This window comes from Schistocerca piceifrons, chromosome 2 (assembly GCF_021461385.2).
Source record: "Schistocerca piceifrons isolate TAMUIC-IGC-003096 chromosome 2, iqSchPice1.1, whole genome shotgun sequence".
NCBI lineage: Eukaryota > Metazoa > Arthropoda > Insecta > Orthoptera > Acrididae > Schistocerca > Schistocerca piceifrons.
Window position 1 is genome coordinate 809,543,742 of NC_060139.1, and position 25,909 is coordinate 809,569,650.

The window sequence follows — 25,909 nt, forward strand, 5'->3', positions numbered from 1 at the left end:
CACAGTTTCGGCTCGTCAGTCTGTAATTCAGATGCATGAGTACGTTAATGGCAAATCCGTTTTACACCAGAAATCAAACTATCATAATGTGACTACACAGACACAACATTATTCCCTCCAAGGTAACGTCATCGTATCGTATCAGCGCCCTCTGTGGCTCCTCCAGTACCATGGATGTCAACCCCTGATATCTTAACATATGTCCTACCATCTGAACTTTGCTCTTGTCAGCGTGTCTCATATGTTCCTTCCTTCGCCCGTTCTATGGAGAACTTCCTCATTCTTTATCAGTCCACCTAACTTTCAGCATTCTTCTGTAGCACCACATCTCAAACGTTTCGGTTCTGCTCTGTTCCTGATCATGATAATGACCTCGGTTGTCTGAGGTAGGGTCATCCCGTATCCTTATGTACGCCCCAATCACCAGTAGCTACAGTGCCAAGGTAAGATCAAAACCTGTAGAGCTACCAACCTGCGATAATGTTGATCGTTACGTGTCACCCGTTGTTACAAGCAGTCCCAACCATTTTTGCGGCTATAGCAGTGGATGATCTATTGGACCGTTAGGGGTACAATAAGGTGCCTAAGGATTCGTCAAACCAGGTCCCCCCGAACAAGACTGTTTTCATCTTGGAAGATGGGTGGATCCATAGAAAACTCATCATGCAGCTATTAAATAAGGGGAGGCATGTGGTCACCGAGTGTGCTGAAATACGCATCATGCCGATCTACACACTGCACATACTGAGGATTAAATGGTTTAATGGGCCATCAGTTCACTCGATGCCTTGTATTGTTTTCAAAGTGGCAGAAAGACCAGTCGTCAGAGAACACCACACACCTCCAGTCAGTTATATTCCAGAAATGTCGCTTGAACCACATCGATGCGCAATGTTACGTGCTGCTGTATGCAATGTATGCTAGCTGGAACAGCTGAAGTACTGCATCACTCATCACGTAGCCTGAGGTGAGTAGTTAGCACGGAAAGACTGGATAAGCTTCATCAAGCCAATTTCATTGACCTGATTGTGTATTCCAATTACAGTTCAGGCTATAAAAGTGTTATGAACAACAACTTGTGTGTACTCCAAATATGCATGGGTTCCTGCACTGGCGACTGAAACTGGTAATCACATTGTAGATGCTTTTAGAAAAATGTACGGTAGAGATACGAGTATTGTGTATCATTTAAAAACAGACTTAGGTAATTTTACATTGATCTATTCAAGAAGCAAAGGTAAGAAAGAAAGCTTAATCACTATTCATCGTTTTCCACCTTGAAAGCTTGAGCTGTGGAGCTATTCCATATTATCCTTTGAGATGAAATGTTTAAGCATTTCACTGCTCTGTGTTCTTCTAATTGTATATTACATGCAGGTACATTCGCAGTATTTGCTCGGAATGGTTGTATTGAATCTGTATTCACAGGGAGCTACAGTTTCTGTCGGTCTTGAAACCGATTGTCATTGGCAAAATTTGATACTCGCCAGTCCTTGTAGGTTATGATAATTTTTACGACTTCTTACTCCGCTTTAAATGGCAGCGAAGGAAAAATCATTCCCCATAGACACTTTAGACGGTCGTCCTTCATAAACCAACAAATCTGCCTACCCGTCTCGTTTCTACATCAACACATCTTAATCTGCTAGTGACGTACCACATGCAACGCCCCCCCGCCCCCCCCCCCCCCACCACCACCCACACTACTTTACAGTCATGACTTACATAAGCGCTGGAGGGTCACAAGCCGCCTTTGGTTCGTTGAGCTTATTCCAGCCTTTCATAATATCGGGAAACAAACTAGAGTTTAGAACTATACGTGAACGAGTTATCCATTGATGGTAGCATTCGTCGTATTGAAATTTTACTAACTCGTTCTGGATTCTGTATCGAAATGATTTCGAATATTTGATCATTGGGAATCATAGCACAATAGTTCTGTAACACAGCTCGCTTCCGGTTTTTGCTGACGGATCCAGCTTGAATCGTGTTTGCTCCTCCCTTGCAAGTGAACACGGGATGCAATTTGCAACAGTTCGCGGCAGAGATTTCGTTTGTCTTCAAATAAATCTTCAATAACTGGCGTACGCGATAACTGATTGTGGATTACGCTGACATTCGAGTCTGTGCTCAGCGTGACAAATGGCGTTGCGCACGGACAGAAACGAGCGAATTAGGTCGGAGCATGTAAATTACGACCTGTGAAATGTCCATTTACACCTGTCCCATCCGGATTCAAAGTTAACAGTCGTTAAAGCTAACGTCGAGATAGAAATATGGGCAGCGAGGGCAAGAGCCACGGAAACACCAAAATTGAAACCAATTTCAATGTTATATTTCCGCTTCGCAAAGGTATCTGGCACCCGTGAAATGGAAAAAACTTGAAATACGACACGCGAAACGTTTAAAAGTGCAGGAAGGTAGTGTCTTGCGACAGTATGAAACGCCTTAGCTCTAATGTTTGCTTACTTATTATTGTATTTTATGGACATTATTCCCATTACTAGCGAGTTTGACTGTTAGAAATTTAACAGTATAATGCCACTGTAAATACCGTAATATGTCATCTTCCGCTACTGATGTTGACATAGTAGTAGTAGTAGTATTCAAATGGCTCTGAGCACTATGGGACTCAACTGCTGAGGTCATTAGTCCCCTAGAACTTAGAACTAGTTAAACCTAACTAACCTAAGGATATCACAAACATCCATGCCCGAGGCAGGATTCGAACCTGCGACCGTAGCGGTCTTGCGGTTCCAGACTGCAGCGCCTTTAACCGCACGGCCAGTAGTAGTAGTAGTTGATGATGATGATGGCGATGTTAATTATGATGAACAGGATAATAGCCATATGAGAGGGTAGTACTGTTGCCAGTTCATAATTTCTCATAAGGATCGAGAGGTCCGATGTTATTAATGTGCAAATTCGACTACGGTCTACACGGTCAATATTAAGCCTTACTCTTTCTTTCTTTAATTTTAAAAAGCAACAGTTATCGGTTTCTGCTTATCTATTAAGCTCTTAATAACTGCTACATCACTAAATTTTGATCATGTTTTGCATACTGTAATCTTTTTGCGCTACTGCATTATCTCTACCGTACTTTTTTTTGCTGAAACTGTTTAGCTGCGTAAAGATGCTGTAAGGCGCGTCCTACTAAAACAAGCCACTGTTTCCTCGTTTATTCTTTCTAGAACTACATTACATGTACTCCATCCAGTTGCTTTTCAACCAATTACTTCTCATCTATTTACTTTTAATCCGCTTATTTTTTATCGATTACCTTCTCAGGTAGTACATTTCCTAAGCTTCCTGTTTACTGACTACTGGAATTTTCAGTTTCCATGTATGCGAGGCAGTCAAATGAAAACTGAACACCCGCGACGATGGCACGACACTCGTTAAGACACTTATCCCGCTGGAAGATGAGACCATCAATTCCTGGTTCGTAGAAAGCAGTCGGACGCTGGCGAATCCACAACAGCACCCACTTTTCCACTCCCTTATCTGACTGAAACCGACGACGACGTATGTTTTCCTTCAGCTCTCCAAAGACTTGACATTCGCACAGTGAAAAACATACGGGCTGTGCGAAGGATGTTAAAGTGTTTCGTAACCAATTTTTTCAAACTTCTCCTTCGTCCAACTGGAAGTGTGGAGGCTGGCGCTATTGTACGATTCTATCCGACAGCATTCTGACAGACTGGGAGCGTCCCACGTCTCCACCGCCACAAATATGCAGAGCTGTCCACACAATTTCCGGTAACGTCATGCTGACTTTCTTCTTCGACTGCACGAGATCTCTACTCTTCGAGTTTCTCAAGCGTGGAATCACAACTAGTGCGCAGCATTATAAAAACGCTTTGCAAAAACTGCAAAGCTCCATAAAGTCAAAAGGCCTAGGACTGCTGTCGGCCAGAATCACCCTACTGTACGATAACCTCCACCCCTATACAGCCAAATGGACGAAGGCTATACTTCAGCAATTTGTTTGGGAGACACTGGAACATCCTCCGTACAGCCCAGATTTTTCACCAAGTTATTTTCACATATTTTGCGATCTGAAGAAAGAAATGAGTGGACGTCGGTTTCAGTTGGACGAGAAAGCGCAAGAGTTGGAGCGGTTGAGGATTCGTCAGCAGCCGAACGCATTCTACGAAACGGAATTGATTGTTTCGTCTCACAGTTTTACAAATGTCTTCACGCATGTGGTGATTACTGTTAAATGGAAGCATTCTATGGTACTGTTGTGATGAATATTGGGTTGTATTTTGACTACCCCTTATATTACGTCCATTCCATATTGGCTCCAAACTTACCTTCTCAGTCTCCTTGCTTTTAACATCAGATCAATAATACAAAGCTGTTCAGTTTTACTTCAAATTGTTTGCCTTTCAACTAGGAGAGACTTTCGCAGTTGCACTATTACTCGCTGTTCACCGGCACTTCTAGTGAAAGTAGCCAGTGGCAGTTGCATCTATATACACTACTGGCCATTAAAATTGCTACACCAAGAATAAATGCAGAAGATAAACGGGTATTCATTGGACAAATATATTATACTAGAACTGACATGTGATTACATTTTCGCGCAATTTGGGTTCATAGATCCTGAGAAATCAGTACCCAGAACAACTACCTCTGGCCGTAATAACGGTCTTGATACGCCTGGACATTGAGTCAAACAGAGCTTGGATGGCGTGCACAGGTACAGCTGCCCATGAAGCTTCAACACGATACCATATTTCATCAAGAGAAGTGACTGGCATATTGTGACGAGCCAGTTGCTCGGCCACCATTGACCAGACGTTTTCAATTGGTTGGAGATCTGGAGAATGTGCTGGCCAGGGCAGCAGTCGAACATTTTCTGTATCCAGAAAGGCCTGTACAGGACCTGCAACATGCGGTCGTGCATTATCCTGCTGAAATGTAGGGTTTCGCAGGGATTGAATGAAGGGTAGAGCCACGGGTCGTAACACATCTGAAATATAACTTCCACTGTTCCAAGTGCCGTCAATGCGAACAAGAGTTGACCAAGACGTGTAACCAATGGCACCCCTTACCATCACGCTGGGTGATACGCCAGTATGGCGATGGCGATTACACGCCTCTAATGTGCGTTCACCGCGATGTCACCAAACTCGGACGCGACCATCATGACGCTGAAAACAGAACCTGGATTCATCCGAAAAAATGACGTTTTGCCATTCGTGCACCCGGGTTCGTCGTTGAGTACACCATCGCAGGCGTTCCCGTCTGTGATGCAGCGTCAAGGGTAACCGCAGCCATGGTATCCGAGCTTATAGTCCATTCTGCTGCAAACGTCGCCGAACTGTTGGTGCAGATGGTTGTTGTCTTTCAAACGTCCCCATTTGTTGAATCAGGGATCGAGACGTGGGTGCATGATCCGTTACAGCCGTGCGGATAAGATGCCTCTCATCTCGACTGCTAGTGATACGAGGCCGTTGGGATCCAGTACGGCGTTCCGTATTACCCTCGTGAACCCAGCGATTCCATATTCTGCTAACAGTCATTGGATCTCGACCAACGCAAGCAGGAATGTCGCGATACGATAAACCGCAATCGCGATAGGCTACAATCCGACCTTTATCAAAGACGGAAACGTGATGGTACGCATTTCTCCCGCTTACACGAGGCACCACAACAACGTTTCACCAGGCAACGCCGGTCAACTGCTGTTTGTGTATGAGAAATGGGTTGGAAACTTTCCTCATGTAAGCACGTTGTAAGTGTCGCCACCGGCGCCAACCCTTTGTGAATGCTCTGAGAAGCATATCACAGCATCTTCTTCCCGCCTGGTAAAATTCGCCTCTGTAGCACGTCGTCCTCGTGGTGTAGCAATTTTAATGGTCAGTACTGTTTGTTGTGGCAAACTTCGAAGGGTGTAGAGTGTGTCTCCAGGAAAAATCGACGACGGGAATCCGTGCCTGAAACGTCCGGAGCGCTGAAGTTATAGGCGTCGGCGCCTGCCACTAGGCCGCCCCTTCGGCACCACATGTGAGATTGAGCGCTGATGGAGCATAGGCTAGACGTCTAGCAATGCTGTTTGTTATTCCGTGATTTGGACTGACAGCCAGGATCACCCAAGGAGAAGATGGGGCCCTCTGCTGCGCAGGCAGGTCTTGTCTCCTGTGAATATGATGGTATGTCACCTTGGAGGATCACAATTTCGGACCAGGTTTCCATCTGCAACTTATATTTTTCCTCTATACGTAAAAACAATGAAGATTTTAGATGGTTTCAGGAGAAAAATGAACTTCAGATAGCAACCCGTGCCCAAAAGCATCATCCACCGATGCAACAGAGAGATTTAAATTCATAGGAGACAAGGCCTTTCTACGTAGCAGCTATTTCTAATCTATCCACTGACGATTTTTGCAATTCGTGATCACTGAGCAACACACTAAATTGTGAAACGTTCCGCCTGCATTCCGTCAGCATACACAATCACATTTACTGCTCAAGAGGTGGTATAATAATGGCGACATCACTTACAACTTCAACACTCCATAGCATCGTTAGATGATGTTTCTGGATACGGGCTCCTTTCCTCGATTTGTTTCTCAAGACATCCTCTGCATCCCCTCGAAGTTAATCGCTACATTTATGGGACACCCTCTGTAAGGACAGTCACAATAGCAAGCTGACTGTTATTCTCTCTGATTCAGGGTAGAACAGTTTTATGAACAGTTTAGGAAACAGAATATACAGTATTTCCCAATCGTAGACTGTAGGACTCATTAGGTAAGTAGTGCTTTGCACAAAAATACTATTTGAAATGATAAGTTGATTATGTTGTTTTAACCTTAAAAACGATTATTATCTAACAACCAGAGGACTAGACACCGAGGACAACGCATTGCTTACTGGCTGCCGTGCCATCATTTACCATCTGAACTAATGTAGATGAGATATGTAATAGAGCCCTGCAAGTGCTTGGCCTATCCGCGTGGCCCGCACATGCCTGCATTGTGTGCGTGGGAGTGCGAGTATACTTCGGGAACGTTGGCGGAAGTTTCCGAAGATTACCGATGCTAACTACAGCCGCGTGAGGGGATGTATAGTTTTACACTTGGCCACGCGGCAGACACAGGAGTTTGAGGGCATATTCGAATAATTATCCGGATAGAAATTTATTCGAATTATGTCCATCTCTTCTCATCACCACACTTCACGTTTCCTCGTTCTGTCCATTCGTATTGTCAACTGTACTGAGTCCTATTAGTTCATTTGCTGGATTTAGTCACGAAAGCCGACGGTGCAGCTGTATTGCTGTGGTTTGTTAATTACAAATACAGTTGACAATTATAGTCTGTTGTCACCCTTCTTAACATTAACCTTATTAACTTGTTCTGCTCAAAATATGTCTCAAAGTCAGTGCAATTTTAGCAGCTGACTGAAAGCCAATACTATTTCATAACCTATTCTTTCACGTAAGTATAAGTTCTACAGGTAAAACAATGACCTTCAGTAACATTCAATATTCGATTGTCGGTTTAATATTGATTACATTGTGGTCACACTTGGTGAATCTCAGGTATATTGCACGCTCTCTCCATTGAAAACATGAGAAATCGACAGGTACAAGGAAACATTAATTCTAAAAACATTCTTTCGCTTGCCAGTCTCATTATTGCTGCTACGTTGTGACGAAGCTATGCACAGTCAGTGTTTCTTTACCCACATGACAAGTGGCTGTTGCCCTTCACTCGGTGAGTGAGCGCCGCGTGATACCGAATGAGTGAACTGCCGGCCGCATGCTTATACGTGTGCGGGCATAGCGAGTGACATAGACGGACAGTATACCACTCACGCGGATGCGCCAAGCGGATGCAGTGCTCAAGTATAGAGGGGCCTGTGGGCAGTACACCGCACTCACGGCGGTTGTCGGCTTGTCAAACCTTGGAGCCGCTACTGTTCATTCAAGAAACTCCTCAGTCGACATTATAAGGCTGAAAGTCCTACCACCAAGGTTCAATCCCTGGCAATAGCAGGACTTCTTGTGGCGGTGTTCGTAGCGACAAACACTTGGCTGTGGAAATGGCTTACGAAGTCACCGCCACACTTTTAATAGGGGGCCGACCGGTCCGCTGGAACAGTGAACAGAAAGATGAAAGCCCAAACACTCAGATTAAATAAAAGTCGGTACTTATCTTTATTCACTAAGATACAGCAATACAGTAGTAAACTCGGTGTCTACAGAAATCTGTCTAGTTCGAGTCGGAGCGGCTAGGTCAGCGTCGGCTGACGACAAACAACAACTCTGCTGCGATGAACTCACAACTGACTAGCAAGTACACAATTCGGTGGCGAGTATACAACTGAGCGGCGAATCCAGAACTGTCCTAGCGCTCGCGACTCCAGCGCTTAAGAAGCCAGAAGCCAGCGGTGGCGCGCGCAGACTTGCGGCGATTTCCTGTATCGCTGGCGCTGCTTATGCGGACGGCGTCCGAACTTTGATGCTGCCAACCTTTTGGCAGCGGGCTCGGGTGGCATTACTGGCTAGGACATAACAGGACTTAAGCCCGTCTCCTCTGCCAGGCAGCCTGGCATGCTGAACACTCATCTACGGAGATGGATCCAGACGTTACATTTTTTATTTATTCTGTGTTGTCTATACTCATCAAGGTGTGAAATATTGGAAGTGGTGTCATTTTGTTTGGCCTTTCCTTTATCCACAAAAATTAGAAACTGCTTTTGGGGTAACTAAGGCTTCCTTCCGTAATTCGGAATGGATCTTGATGTATACGAGTGTGTAGCAAATGTGCTGCACGCCCAGTAATTTTGACGAGAACCTGTTGCAACTGCCTACAGCATCTCGCCTTAATGTCGTGTAAAGCGCCAACCATCATGTCTAGAAAGAGACCTTAGTCTCCATGTATTCCTCGTATAACGTAATGAGCAAAATCTCCATAATTTATCAAGGAATACTATTTATATTTTCTTATTTGCTATGGTTTTGGCGAAGAGCATCAGCGGCCACACTAATTAAGAAGTATTGTTCAGTCAGTAATCACGATTGTCACGCTATCTACTGCCCCTAAACACTTCTTAGGCGATGGCTACGTCAAATTACCATAGGAATCAACATTTATACGAAGCTCCTATTAATAAGAGGAACATATGAACTGGCTGACACCACACTGTGTAAGCGTGTATATATTCAAAGGCTGAGCTAGAAGTACAACATTCGCTGATAAAACGATTTGCTTTATGCGGAGGAACTGTACTAATGGAATACATCGAAGCCGAGTATAAACAATGCGATGGGACGTGTGTCTCGCAGTAGCTGCCACAAAATCGTTTAGCAACTAAGGCAAGATAACGATATTCGCTCTGTATCGTCGTACAAGAGGAACCTTGCCCATCGCGCCTTTCGGTATTTAGTTGCTCTCTAAATCTTCGATGCACCACTGTATTTCGCTGCCATATCCCTATTGCGTGCCAAAGGCAGACAACACGAACTCCGAACCACTATGCACAAAATGTCAATCCATATACACTGCTGTAGCCATAGTAAACCTTCACAATCTGGCTTCATCTATATGCTAGGAAAACATGATGTCGCCCAATATTTAGTCCACCCAGCGTAGCTGCCGAAGATGTTTCAATGTCTGTAAACAACATTGGAAAACATGTTACTCATCTAGACTGAGGTACGAAGACACAGTATATGTTATCTTTGACAGTGTGGTAATTCAATTCAAAACGTGAAAAGCCGAACAATAAATAAGTGTCAATGGAGCAAACAAGAAAATCATTAACATTAAACTCAAAAACCCTTTCTACATAATACTTTATAGATAAAAAAGACCGAGCGAGGTGGCGCAGTTGTTAGCACACTGGACTCGCATTCGGGAGGACGACGGTTCAATCCCGTCTCCAACCATCCTGATTTAGGTTTTCCGTGATTTCCCTAAATCGTTTCAGGCAAATGCCGGGATGGTTCCTTTGAAAGGGCACGGCCGATTTCCTTCGCAATCCTTCCCTAACCCGAGCTTGCGCTCCGTCTCTAATGACCTCGTTGTCGACGGGACGTTAAACACTAACTACCTACCCTACCTATAGATAAAAAAGCTCTATAAAATAAATGAAAATTAGTGTTTGACAAGACTAGCTGAAAAGGTATTAAAAAATGAAAGAGATATAGAAACAATCTAATATTAATACTTAAGATTTCTTACAACAGAATATATGGTATGCATAGGCAATCTCGATAAGATAAAACGATATGAATAAGTACAGGAAACCGGAAGAATGTGAGGGTACAGACAACGTGAGACGTAGTGGAATAATGAGAAGTGTATGTGAAGCTTAGGACAGAGTAAGTACTAAGCTGCGCTTGGTCTTTTAAGATTACACCTGCATCAGTTGTTTTGGGCCTTTATTTCCAAAGCGAAGGACACAGGACTATGGCTGGTAGTTGCAGCCCTCACTCAGTAAGCGACCGGCAAATGTGGGGTCATAATTCGGCATCCCTAGCTGTGTTAATTTTCAAACAGCCTATGTGATGTGTCTCTTCCTGACTGACCAATACGAAACTTATCACAACAAGGACAAGTAACTTTATATATCCCCACTGCTGGCTAGCTATTGGCTCTTATGTTTACAAACATTGTAACTTCTTAATGACGGTAGTCAATTAAAGTCTGATGATGGTCTTGTAAGCTGAAAATATGTTAACTCAATAAATTAATCCAGTAGGACTTAGGTAATACAGTGCGTTCCATTTATTATGAAGCTCAGATATTTTATTCCATTAACTAGCAAGAGGAATGGCGAATTATGAAGTCCGTTTACTGCTCTGGCGAAGTTTTATTTTTGTAACTACGGAGTTTGTGACGTACATTCCTATTATCCCGAGGTAACCCAACGGTGGTCTAGGGGTAGTCTGTTCGATTAGTAGTGAAAGAATCCTCACACTAGGCTTCTTAATTTCGATACAGCTTAAATTTTGAATAAAAATCAACAATAACGGCGGTCGAAGACATTCGGCATAAAAACTCACCCTTATTCAGCCAACGGCTTCTCAAAGATGGCGGAGGAGCGGACAGAGGTTCAGGACACCCTCTTACAATTGGGGTAGGAAACTACCCCTAAGGGCGGAAAATCAGCAATGATCAGCGGCACTGCATTAAAGACACATGTCATGTATCCACAGGATATGTGGCCTATAATCGAAAAAAAGAATCTTTCATGACGATCTGTCCATTGGCAAAAGATTCCGAAGTAGTCCCCCATTCGGATCTCTGGGAGGGGACAGCCAAGGGGGAGGTGACCAAGAGAAAAGATTGAATAACCAACGAAGGATAACGTTCCACCAGTAGAGGCGTGGAATGTCAGAAGCTTGAATGTTCTAGGGCAGCTAGATAATTTGAAAAGGGAAATGCAAAGGCTCAAATCCAGATGTAGTCGCGGGCAGTGAAGTGAACTGGGAAAAATATATGGAATTCTGGTCAGCAGAAAATGATAAAACGGGAGTAGTATTCATTATGAATAGGTAAGTAGAGAAATGCAAAGGCTCAATCTAGATATAGTAGGGGTCAGTGAAGTGAAGTGGAAGGAAGACAAGGATTTCTGGTCAGATGAGTATCGGGTAATATCAACAGCAGCAGAAAATGGTATAACAGTTGTAGGATTCGTTATGAATAGGAAGGTAGGGCAGAGGGTGTGTTACTGTGAACAGTTCAGTGACCGGGTTGTTCTAATCAGAATCGACAGCAGACCAACACCGACAACGATAGTTCAGGTATACATGCCGACGTCGCAAGCTGAAGATGAACAGATAGAGAAAGTGTATGAGGATATTGAAAGGGTAATGCAGTATGTAAAGGGGGACGAAAATCTAATATTCATGGGCGACTGGAAGGGGAAGGAGTAGAAGAAAAGGTTACAGGAGAATATGGGCTTGGGACAAGGAATGAAAGAGGAGAAAGACTAATTGAGTTCTGTAACAAGTTTCAGCTAGTAATAGCGAATACACTGTTCAAGAATCACAAGAGGAGGAGGTATACTTCGAAAAGGCCGGGAGATACGGGAAGATTTCAATTAGATTACATCATGGTCAGACAGAGATTCCGAAATCAGGTACTGGATTGTAAGGCGTACCCAGGAGCAGATATAGACTCAGAACACAATATAGTAGTGATGAAGAGTAGGCTGAAGTTCAAGACATTAGTCAGGAAGAATCAATACGCAAAGAAGTGTGATACGGAAGTACTAAGGAATGACGAGATACGTTTGAAGTTCTCTAACGCTATAGATACAGCAATAAGGAATAGCGCAGTAGGCAGTACAGTTGAAGAGGAATGGACATCTCTAAAAAGTTCCACCACAGAAGTTGGGAAGGAAAACATAGGTACAAAGAAGGTAGCTGCGAAGAAACCATGGGTAACAGAAGAAATACTTCAGTTGATTGATGAAAGGAGGAAGTACAAACATGTTCCGGGAAAATCAGGAATACAGAAATACAAGTCGCTGAGGAATGAAATAAATAGGAAGTGCAGGGAAGCTAAGACGAAATGGCTGCAGGAAAAATGTGAAGACATCGAAAAAGATATGATTGTCGGAAGGACAGGCTCAGCATACAGGAAAATCAAAACAACCTCTGGTGACATTAAAAGCAACGGTGGTAACATTAAGAGTGCAACGGGAATTCCACTGTTAAATTCAGAGGAGAGAGCAGATAGGTGGAAAGAATACATTGAAAGCCTCTATGAGGGTGAAGATTTGTCTGATGTGATAGAAGAAGGAACAGGAGTCGATTTAGAAGAGATAGGGTATCCAGTATTAGAATCGGAATTTAAAAGAGCTTTGGAGTACTTACGGTCAAATAAGGCAGAAGGGATAGATAACATTCCATCAGAATTTCTAAAATCATTGGGGGAAGTGGCAACAAAACGACTACAAAGAGTAGACGATCAAGAACGAAGTGCTCGTATTAAGAAGGGTGTAAGACAGGGCTGTAGCCTTTCGCCCCTACTCTTCAATTTGTACATCGAGGAAGCAATGATAGAAATAAAAGAAAGGTTCAGGAGTGGAATTAAAATACAAGGTGAAAGGGTATCAATGATACGATTCGCTGATGACATTGCTATCCTGAGTGAAAGTGAAGAAGAATTAAATGATCTGCTGAACGGAATGAACAGTCTAATGAGTACACAGTACGGTTTGAGAGTAAATCGGAGAAAGACGAAGGTAATGAGAAGTAGTGGAAATGAGAACAGCGAGAAACTTAACATCAGGATTGATGGTCACGAAGTCAATGAAGTTAGGGAATTCTGCTACCTAGGCAGTAAAATAACCAATGACGGACGGGCAAGGAGGACATCAAAAGCAGACTCGCTATGGCAAAAAAGGCATTTCTGGCCAAGAGAAGTCTACTAATATCATATACCGGCCTTAAATTGAGGAAGAAATTTCTGAGGATGTACGTCTGGAGTACAGCATTGTATGGTAGTGAAACATGGACTGTGGGAAAACCGGAACAGAAGAGAATCGAAGCATCTGAGATGTGGTGCTATAGACGAATGTTGAAAATTAGGTGGACTGATAAGGTAAGGAATGAGGAGGTTCTACGCAGAATCGGAGAGGAAAGGAATATGCGGAAAACACTGATAAGGAGAAGGGACAGGATGATAGGACATCTGCTAAGACATGAGGGAATGACTTCCATGGTACTAGAGGGAGCTGTAGAGGGCAAAAACTGTAGAGGAAGACAGAGATTGGAATACGTCAAGCAAATAATTGAGGACGTAGGTTGCAAGTGCTACTCTGAGATGAAGAGGTTAGCACAGGAAAGGAATTCGTGGCGGGCCGCATCAAACCAGTCAGTAAACTGATGACAAAAAAAAAAGTAGGACAAAGAGTGAGTTACAGTGAAGTGTTCAGTGCTAGGGTTGTTCTCATCAGAATCGACAGCAGAGCAATACCAACAGCATGGTTTCAGGTATACATGGCGACATCACAAACTGAAGATGAAGAAATGGGGAAAGTATAGGAGGATACTGAACGAGTAATTCAGTACGTAAGCAGATATGAAAATCTACTAGTCAAGGGGGGTTGGAATGCAATTGTAGGGGGGGGGGGAGTAGAAGAAAGCAAGCGTCACCGGAGAAAATAGGATTGGTAGTAGAAACGAGAGAGGAGAAGGACTAATAGAGTTTTGCAATTTCAGGTAGTAGTAGCGAATAGTTTGTTAAAGAATCACACGAAGAGGAAGTATGCATGGAAACGACCAGGAGATAAGGGAAGATGACAGTTGTATTACATGATGGTGGGACAGAGACTCGAAAATCTGGATTCGAAGGCGTACCCGGGAGTTGAGAAAGACTGAAATCACAATTTAGTAGTGATGAACAATAGGCTGAATTTTAAGAGACTAGTCGGGAAGAATCAGTGCACAGAGAAGTCGGATGCGGAAGTACTGAGGAATGAAGAAATGTATTTGAAGTTCTCTGAGGCTATAGACACTGCAGTAATGGATAGGTCGGTAGGCAGTACAGTTGAAGAGGAATGGATATCTTTTAAAATAAAGATATGAGATTTTCATCAAATTTGTAATTTTTATTCTACTTCAGATTTCACAAAGCCTTACACAGTTCCACTGATTGAAGTACAAACACATGTTTCTCTCAGCATAGTCAAACTAAGGTCGATTCCTTAAGATACGTTTGAGAATTGTATAAAAAATGTAAGATATATTTTGTGAAGAAGTACAGACTTACTACATTCGATCACGAATAAAATTCAGTCCATAAAAAGTGCCGTTAGTGCAAGTCAGCTACATATTCAGCAAAAAGACCTAAACAACCACCCTGCTCCAATGTAACGTGCCATGTCGCAAAGGAAAAGTAAACTTTGCATTGCGTTGCTGAGCAGACAAACGGAGAGAAGCAGTATGTACTTGCTCTTGTCACATCTTCGATATGAATTAACTACTGCACTCATGCATAGCTTTCTTTCTCCCGTTTAGTGTATCTTATTGCAGCGACACTCATTATCACTTTATTACTAATGTCACGCCTTCTACCCACAGCATTGCCAGAATAGAACAGATCAGATAACTCTCTGACCACCACATATAACTGGTAGTGACCACTACCTAGGCAGCATTGTCATCCTACTGTAGCCACAAACCGAGCAAGGTGGGGCAATGGTCCCTTTCAAAGGGAATGGCCGGTTTCTTTTCCTATCCTTGGCCAATTTCGAGCTTGTGCTTCGTCTCTTATGACCTCGATGCCGAGGGGACATTAGACCCAAACTTCATTCCTCCCTTCTTCATAGCTACAACAACCAACGCGCTCCAACTGACTGCCACTCTCCAACTGCCTCTTCGTTGTTTCGAGAACAAGCCTAGCCATGTAAGAAGACCACACCCAAACTATTCATTGGCTGAACCAAAACTCTCTCACCAGAGACCATAGGTATCGACCTAAGTGTAATCGATGTGGCAGACAGGTTGCGAAAATGAACAATGTGTTACCAATAAAACGCAAAAATGCGTGCCAGCAGTCGATAAGCATATGAATGGAACACACGGAAACGGATAATTAAGGTATACCCCTTCCGAAGTGTTATGCAATCTTCCGTATACAAGATCCTATTTTATTCCGTCCACCTCTGTGGAGAGGTAAGTACCAGATGTTTTCAATGTTACTTCTTCGTATATTTATTAATGCGCTGTATAGATTTAGCTTTACTATCACTGTCTAGGAAACTATATTTCAACCCTCAACAAGATCATAGTAGCAACAGACTAGGATCTAAATAAGTTGAACGATCTTTACTTTCCACTCTATGTATTAAGTGATGATAATCTCTAATATTTACTGAAATTCATATACATTTTCTCATTATAAAAACAGTTTCAGAGTGCAAAGAGCTTGGTCTGTCGTGAATACTTGCACCTGCGGTGTGGTAATAGCGTCTCCGATTAGCAACCAAACTGTCCGTGGTTCCAGGTTCAAACCTCATCAGCGTTTAAATTTTGAATAAAGATCATCAGCAAAAGCGGCCGAAGCCTTCCGGTATAAGAAGTCACCTCATTCGGCTAACAGCCTTGTCAAAGAGGGTGGAGTAGCGGATAGAAGTTCAGGATATGTCCTGCTCTTGGGCTGCGAAACTGCCCATAAGGCAGAAAGCATCAGCGATGATCAACGGTATAAAGATACAGAAGACAATTAAAAACACTGCATTAAGGACACTTGATGTATATCCAGAAGAATATGTGGCCCGTGACTGAAAAAGTGTCATGATACTCTACCCATTCACAAAAGACTCGGGACTAATCCCCCATTCGGATCTCCGACAGAGAACTGCCAAGAGTGAGGTGCCTGGAGAGAAAGACTGAATAACCAACGAAATGATAACGTCTACAAGTCGGGGCGCGTAATATCAGAAGACTGAACTTGGTAGGGAATCTAGAAAATCTGGAATGGAAATGATAAGTCTCATTCTCCTAGTAGATAGAGTGCCGGTAAGTGAAATGGAAAGCAGATAGTATTTCTGGCCAGAGGAGTATACAGTCACATCAGTAGTAGCAAAAAGTGGTATAATTGGAGTAGGATTCCTTACGAATTGAAAGGCAGAGCATAGAGTAAGTTGCCGTGAACATTTCAGCGATAGGGTTCTCCTCATCAGAATCGAGAGCAAACCAACACCGACAACGATGGTACAGGTATACATGCAGATGTCGCAAGCCGAAGATGAAGAGGTAGATAGCGTGCAAGCGGAAATGAGCGGGTGGTTCAGTACGTGAAGGGAGATGAAAAATCTAATAGTCATGGGGGACTAAAGTGCGGTTGTAGGAGAATGAGTAGAAGCAAGGGGTATAGGACAAAATGAACTTGTTAGTAAGAATGAGAGAAAGACTAACTGAATTCTGCAATAAATTTTAGCTAGTAGTTGCTAATATTCTGTACATGAAACAGAAAATGGGCAGGTGTAATTGGAAAAAGGCAGAGTGATTCGGGAATATATCAGATTACATCATGGACAGGCAGAGGTACTGAAATCAGATACCGCATTGTAAGGCATACCCAGGACTATATGTAGACACAGATCGGAATTTAGTAGTGCTGAAGAGTAGGCTGAAGTTTAAGAGTCTCGTCAGGAAGAACCAATGCGCAAAGTAGTGGGACACGGAAGTACTAAGGAATAAAGATATCCTTGAAGTTCTCTGACGTTACAAATACTCCGACAAGGAGTAGCCCATTAGGCGGTTCAGTTGAAGAGGAGTGAATATCTCTGATAAGAGCAACCAACGATGTTTGGAAAGAAAACATAGGTATAAGGAAGTTAACTGCGAAGGTCATGGATAACGGCTGAAATACTTCAGCTGATCGACGAAAGAAGGAAGAACAAAAATGTTCAGGGAAATTGAGGAATACAGAAATACGAGCCACTTAGGAATGAAACAAATCCCAGCTGCAGTGAATCTAAGGTAAAATTGCTCTATGAGAAATGTGAAGAAATCGAAAAAGAAGAGACGCTCCTAAGAACTTACTCAGCATATAACAAAGTCGTTGATCATCAGTCGTGAATCATTAATAGTGGAATGGGAATTCCACTCTTAAATGCGAAAGAGAGGGGAGGTAGGTGTACATTGAAGGCTTAAATGAGACGGAAGAATTGTCTGATAATGTGATAGAAGAAGAAGCAGGGGTCCATATAGAAGAGTTAAAGAATCCATTATGCGAATCAGTAAAAGAGCTTCGTATGACATAAGATCAAATAAAGCAGAAGGGATGGATAATATTCCATTAGAATTTCTGTGATCATTGGAAGAAGTGGCAACAAGACGAATATTCACCTTGATGTGGAGAAGTAATGAATCTGGCGATATTCCGTCAGACTTTCGGAAAAATATCATCCACACAGTCTCGTAGATTGTAAGAGCTGAAAAGTGCGAGAATTATCGCACAATCAGCTTATCAGCTCATATTTGGAAATTTGTTGAAAGAACGTATGGTACCAAACTGCTGAACTCATCGATCCCTAGGCTTACACACTACCTAAATTAACTTATGCTCAACAGACACACCTATGCCCGAGGGAGGACTCGAACCTCCAGCAGGAGCGGAGACACTATATATCGAGCCAATATATCGAAGAAGCAATGAGGGAAATAAAAGAAAGTTTCAAGGGTGGGGTTAAAATTCAGGGTGAAAGGTTATCAGTGATAATATTCACTGATGGCGTTGCTATCATCAGTGAAAGTGAAGAAGAATTACGGTATCTACTGAACGGAACGTGTAGTCTGAGAATGTAATATGAACTGGGTGTAAATCGAAGAAAGATGAAAGTAACGAGAAAGAGTTGAAATGAGAACAGCGAGAAATCTAACATCTGAAGTGATCATTACGAAGTAGATGAAGTTTAGGAATTCTGCTTGCTAGGCACCAAAATAATCTATGACGGACGGAGCAAGGAGGACTTAAAAAGCAGAATAGCACTGCCAAAAAGGGCATTCCTTTCCAAAAGAAGTCTACTAATTTCGAACATAGGCCTTAGTTAAAAAAAGAAATTTGTTATAATGTACAATTGGAGCATAGCATTGTAAAATGGTGAAACATTGTACAGTGGGAAAACGGGAACAGAAGACTACCTAAGCATCTGAGATGTGGTGCTACAGGACAATGGTGAAAAGTAGGTGGACTGATACCGTATCCAATGAGGAGATTCTCCGCGGAATCGGCGAGGAAACGGATTAATGGAAATCACTGACAATAAGAAAGGACAGGATGGTAGGGCGTCTGTTAATAAATCAAGGAATAACATCCATGATACTAGAGGTAACTGCAGAGAGTAAAAATTTTAGAAGAAGGCAGAGCTTGGAATACATCCAGCTAACAATTGCGGACTTATTATGCAAGTGTTACTCTGAGAGAAAATGGTTGGCACGGTGAAGAATTCTTGACACGTCACATTAATCCAGTCAGAGGACTTATGACTCAAAACAAAAACAAAAAATATTCTGAATAGTATCAGTAGTATCACGCTTCTCTGAGGCTCAACGGGCGCTGCTATTGCCATTACGACGGATCCCTCAATGTAGATATTCAGTATGAACCATTCCAGAATGAGATTTTTACTCTGCAGCGGAGTGTGCGCTGATATGAAACTTCCCGGCAGATTAAAACTGTGTGCCGGACCGAGACTCGAACTCGGGACCTTTGCCTTTCGCGGGCAAGTGCTCTAAGATCTGAGCTACTGAAGCACGACCCACGCCCGGCACTCACAGCTTTACTTATGCCAGTACCTCGTCTCCTACCTTCCAAACTTTACAGAAGCTCTCCTGCGGACCTTGCAGAACTAGCACTCCTGAAAGAAAGGATATTGCGGAGATATGGCTTAGCCACAGGCTAAGGTATGTTTCCAGAATGAGATTTTCACTCTGTAGCGGAGTGTGCGCTGAAATGAAACTTCCCGGCAGATTAAAACTGTGTGCCGGGCCGAGACTCGAACTCGGGACCTTTGCCTTTCGCGGGCAAGTGCTCTACCATCTGAGCTTCCGAAGCACGACTCACGCCCGGCGCTCACAGCTTTACTTCTGCCAGTACCTCGTCTCCTACCTTCCAAACTTTACAGAAACTCTCGTGCGGACCTTGCAGAAGTAGCACTCCTGAAAGAAAGGATATTGCGGAGACATGGCTTAGCCACAGCATAGGGGATGTTTCCAGAATGAGATTTTCACTCTGCAGCGGAGTGTGCGCTTATATGAAACTTCCCGGCAGATTAAAACTGTGTGCTGGTTCGAGACTTGAACTCGGGACCTTTGCCTTTCGCGGGCAAGTGCTCTACCATCTGAGCTACCGAAGCACGACTCACGCCCGGCACTCACAGCTTTACTTCTGCCAGTACCTCGTCTCCAACCTTCCAAACTTTACAGAAGCTCTCCTGCGCACCTCGCTGTGCCGGGCGTGAGTAGTGCTTCGGTAGCTCAGATGGTAGTCTGCCTTCGGCAGTGACACAGTGCGGACCGTGTTGCCTGCCGGCCGCGCTGTGGTGCGCGCGCCTGTTTGTTTACGCCGGAGCAGCTTACCGTGTGCGGTATTGTAAGTCTAGAACGAGATGGCACACTCGTACAGAAAAGCGACTTTGTAGTTCAGGTTTGCGAACGACTATACACGACCAAAGGCACACGAGATTGAACGTTTCTTCAGAGAAGAGGTAAAAATCGATCCACAGGAAATCGTGGAAATCAATTTATCGCTCGTTTCAAGCGTCGTCTATGTCAAGCTTGTTGACGAGGCTGCTTGCGAAAGACTTCTACAACGATCACAGAACGGGTATCGTTTCTGTCATGCCGACGGGAATGTTGGTGCGGTTACAGTCGATCACGCGGGAATGGAGATCCGCACTATACGAGTCTTCGAACTTCCGTTTGAGGTACCAGCTGAACTTGTTACGCGACGCCTTTCGACCATACAGTACAGTTCTATCCCATGTGGCCGAAAAATGGACGAGTTTTACCACGTACCCCGTTTTAAATGGGGTGAGACAAATAAGGATAGAACTGCGCAAGCACGTCCCCCCTTATTTGTACATAGGAGGTTGTCGAGCGATTATAATCTATGATGGGCAACCTCGCACTTGCTCGGGGTGCGGGAAAGAAAGTCACGTCCTCTCGGAATGCCTCCAGCGACGTTTAGTGCAAACTCCACGGGATGGCGTTCAGGCGCCACAACAGACGACTGTCTTACCGTTGACCTTTGTGGAAGCCCTGAGAGGCGACGTGAGGGAGATTTCCGGTGGGCACCAGCAGCTGCCCCCTATAGAGAACATGGACACTAACGGACTGGAACTCCGACCACCGGTTCCACCACAACAGACACAGGACACCACACAAGAGATGCAGCTGACGGCCGCTCCAGGTTCATCCGTGGTGGCTGCCAGTGCTTCCACCGAGAGAGTGATAGGCCAGGCCTAAGACGGAGGATACGCAACCCAAACAGCCGATGCGGAAGCAAGGCAACGGAAACAGCGTTCGCCGAAGAGAAGAAAGAAGCGTCGACTGACTTCTGCTGACGATAGCCATAGTCCCGAGGGGACAGTGGACGACAACGACAGTATCGAACTGAGACCAGTGGATTCAACAGCTACCGAGATAACGATGCAGGAACTACACACCGACGATAACTTGAACTCTCCTTCTGGCGACCGGAAGGCGGAAGTGGAGATGACAACTGTCCCACATCAGAGCGATGACAACGTTACCTCCCATCCTTCGACCAGTTCCGGAAATATGCTGGGGGACTGGGCGCAAGAAATGGACCAACAGGAACAGGATGAAAATACGAATGCGACGATTGAGGATAGTCCTGGCCAGAGGCCGGGAGGGGTCGGGAAATGTTGACCAACTTAGTGTGTTGAGGAGCGCCGGGGGTGCAGATAGACGCTTAATGACACCGCCCTACAACTGATGAACACAAGCCAGGCGTACCGCATTGCCACGATAAACATTAATGGCATACGGACACCGCTTAAAATTCAAATGCTGGAAGATATGTTACGCGCTGCGGACGTGGATATTGTACTCGTACAAGAAGTGCGTTTCACATCGCCGCCAGAGTTCTACGGCTACGAGGCACATTATTCAGTGCACGATGAAAGTGGATGCGGTGTGGCGATTCTCACGAGGGAAGGAATAGGAGTGGAGGACGTCAGGTCTCTCCCTTCGACACGTGGCATAGCGATCACTGTCGACGGCGCTCGTTTCATCAATTTATACGCACCATCTGGCTCCACAAAACGAAGAGAAAGGGCGACTTTTTACACCGAAGAGATAGCACCGTTGTTCGCTGGACGCTTTGATGACTATATAGTGGGCGGCGACTTTAATTGTGTCGTCGACAAAAAGGACCAAGTACCTCATTATGTGCCACGCATGGAACTGCGTGCGTTGATTACCGAAATGGCGCTTCTGGATACCTGGGAACTGCAGCATGGTGACAGACCGGGTTATACGTTTGTCACGGGACACTCGGCGAGTAGACTTGATAGAGTGTATGTGACACGAGCTCTACGGACGACGATACTGGATGCCGAAATCTGGCCAGTGGCTTTTACGGATCATATGGCGTACGTCTGTACGATTTCACTAACGCGTCAGAAGATATGGCGGAGTAAGGGTCACTGGAAAATGAATTGTGCACTTTCACGCGACACTGAATGTCACCGGTCGATAGAGGCGGCCTGGGAGACCTGCGTTCGCCGCCAACGAGCATACACCTCGGTTCTCCAGTGGTGGGTTAAATGCGCAAAACCAACGTTACGGAGAACGTTGATACGATACGGGCAGGAAAAATCGCAGTGGAGCCGCACGACGGCTGATTTTTATTTTACAGCCCTGAGGGAGCTGATGACCCAACAACCATCGCCGGAATGGCACATGGCCATGCGCAGGATAAAAGCCAAGTTATTACAGCTGACGATACTAAGAATGGATGGTATAATGATCCGGGCGAGATTGGCGGACACAGTTGCTGCCGAAACCCCCTCCATGCACCACGTGGTACGTGAACGCCAACGACGACGCTGGACATTGATCAGGGAACTAATCTCTGAAACTGGCCAGCGAGTTGTGCACCAGCGCATGTGTTTACCGACTATTTCCGCCAGTTATATGGACCTGTACATGTGAACCACGAGACACTACATGATGTCATCTCGGAAATGACAGATAGAAGACCACCACTGGATGCAGAGACTTTCATCACAGCGATAACAGAGGACGAGCTGACAGACACAATTGCCAGGGGGCTCCGAACAAGTCCCCAGGACAGGACGGCTTCCCAATTGAATTTTACCGCGCCTTTGCATACCTCATGGGAAGGACCTGGATTCAGATGTACAACGAACTCCTGTTACCGCAGACTGAGATACCTGCCGAATTCACGGAGGGTATCATCATCCCAATACCCAAACCACGCGGTGGCAGAAATCCGGGAGATTATAGACCACTCACTCTCTTGAACTGCGACTATAAGATTTTCGCGCGCATCCTTGGGGCTCGCCTGCGGTCTTCACTTTCTGATAGACTTCTCATAGATCAAACTTGCCTCGGCGGTAAGAGTAACGTACATACGGCGCTCGGTGACTACCGAGATATCATCACATTAGCAGCGGCATGCCGAGTGCGTGGGGCACTCGTCGCTATTGACTTCGATCATGCGTTCGACAGAGTGGATCATACCTTTTTGCATGCGGTGATGGGCAGATTGGGAATCCAACAGGCCTTCATCCTAGTGATCATGCGACTGTTACACGGCGCACGATCAAAGGTCTCGGTGAATGGACGGGGCACTGACTACATTGTTATTTCAAGGTCAGTTCGTCAAGGTTGCCCCCTTTCGATATTTTTGTATGCAATGGCTTTGGAACCCTGTCTATATGGTCTCCGATGACGGTGGGAGGGAGTGCCGTTGCCACAACTGACCTTTCATTGCCGCGCTTATGCTGACGATGTGATGCTGGTGGCACGGACAGGCGAAGAAGTACGTACGGCGTTGGGATGGATACAGCGATACGGGATAGCGGCAGGAAGCGTGCTTAATCTACAAAAATCACGCTGCATGAATGTCGGTCGAGGATTACAACCGGGGGAGGAAGGCCCACTCCTCTTAGTTAAGACCATAAAATACCTAGGTATTACGTTCCACACGGATGTGCAGCGGACAGCAGCGGATAACTACCGACGCATATTGAAGCTGATGCGGACAATGGTGCTGTTACAGAAATTAAGAGGGTTGGATATGATTCAGAGGGTGACCTATGTTAACGTATACCTAGCACCGAGACTCACTCACGTAGCGCATGTCCTGCCTTTAACGCGCACTATGGCATCACGGATACAAGCAACTTTCGGAACCTACGTGAGTCTGGGACACCTGTTTAAGATCCGATACACAACGCTTACGCTACCACCTGGAGAGGGTGGACTTGGTCTAGTGAACGTATATGAAAAGGCACGGGTGTTATTCGTCAGTACGGTTTTCCGACAGTGGCGCGGTCAATTTCGCAATATCTCGGGTGCGTTGGCCGATGTACTAGCGCCCACTTCAATGCTGCCCCCAGTCAATGTGGGCCATATTTCACCGAAGCTGTCACATTTCAAGTCTTTTTTTTTTTTTTTTTTTTTTTGGAGCTTAGCTATGTCAGAGATTCCTTCCCAACAACACGACTACCGACGACGCGAGACGTATACCAACTCTTACTGCGCCGGTGCCCCAGGAATACCCTGGAAAAGAAGTACCCAGACAAGAACTGGCGACAGATATGGCGCGTTATACGGAACGTTTACCTCCCAACGTCGGTACGCTCAACATGGTATGTGGTGATAAATAGGAAGTTCGCAACGAATCAACGGCGGCACGCGATTCATTTGGCAGACACTCCACTATGTTTAGGCTGCGCAACAGTGGACACTGATGAACATCGTTTAGCATGCAGTGGGACGGCTCCAGTGTGGCACCTGGCACAACAGATATTGGCGTTCCTGTTACGCTCCGCCCCTCACACAATTTCATCAGACACATTTTTTTCCCCCAAGAATCTTATTTCCCGGTCCAAAAAACCAATGCAGTGACATGGGTGCGGGGAATGGTGGTGGGCTACGTGTGTAACGAATTGGAAAAGGACAAAATTGATTTTTGGCATTTTCTGCTGGATGGACACACGAAGCTGCAACAGCATAAGAAATATAGGCAAGACTTCGCTAATTACTTGTGACTTACATTTACCGACCCGCCGGCCAGATGGGGTGTGACGGGTGAGAGATGAGATAGACGAAGAAGCCTAGATAGACATCGATCACACTTACGGACCCTTAGTTAATTTCGAGAAGACGACCCAGTCTTACACCAACGTCTGGAGAACGAGTCGATAGATGGCTCCCTTGCTCTATCGAACGTCGGGTCGTGAGCAGGTGTCGCCCCCGACACGAATTTATGTGTCTTTTGTATTTGTACTATCCACAATGTCTTCATGTCTTTCATTTGGGCATTTTCAGTTTTATTCATTTCCTTAATTACTTAATTTTCTAATTCGCCACTATTTGTCAACATATGGACTTTGTAGACACTATTTATGTGATAGTACAACAAAATGTATGTCAGCAAAGGTGGTAAGCCTGACATTGGATCCAAAAAAAAAAAAAAAAAAGATGGTAGAGCACTTGCCCGCGAAAAGCAAAGGTCCCGAGTTCGAGTCTCGGTCCGCCACACAGTTTTAATCTGCCGGGAAGTTTCAGTATGAACCATTGTTACGTTTTGATTATAATGATGAGGTAACACCCGTTATTTTTTGATGGAAATATTTGAGGTTTCACTGGAAATACAGCTATTAAGTATCTGGAAATAAGCTGACACAGCTATACAAGATGGAGCGACCTCATAAAAGATCGCTAAAAAGTTCGCTAAAAAGTTATCTGCCAGATATTTGTTGGAAGGATCCTCAGAAACTCAGCTTCAAAGACGAAGGAGATAGCTTACAGTACCGTCGTTCGATTAGTAGTTGGAAACTGGTCCTCAGTCTGTGACTCTTCCCAGGTAAAACTGATAGAGAAAATTTAGAAAGAGAGCACCAGCACAGGTCGTCACAAGTTCCTCCAGTAGTCACGAAAGCATCACGGAGATGCTGAATGAAATAAACTGTTTGTCACATTATGATCTTCTGTTGTAATTTTTATAACGCACGTTTCTGGATGAGTCACACTACATATAGCTTCCCATATACACATCTCGTGTAGGGAGCGTACAGGCAACATGAATGAAATTCGAACTTACACCGCGGTCTACCAACGGACGTTCTTTCTGCGCACCATTCGTACCTGCAGCAGGGGAAATTGGTAGCGGCAGCGGTACAGAAAGTAATCTCCGCTACACAC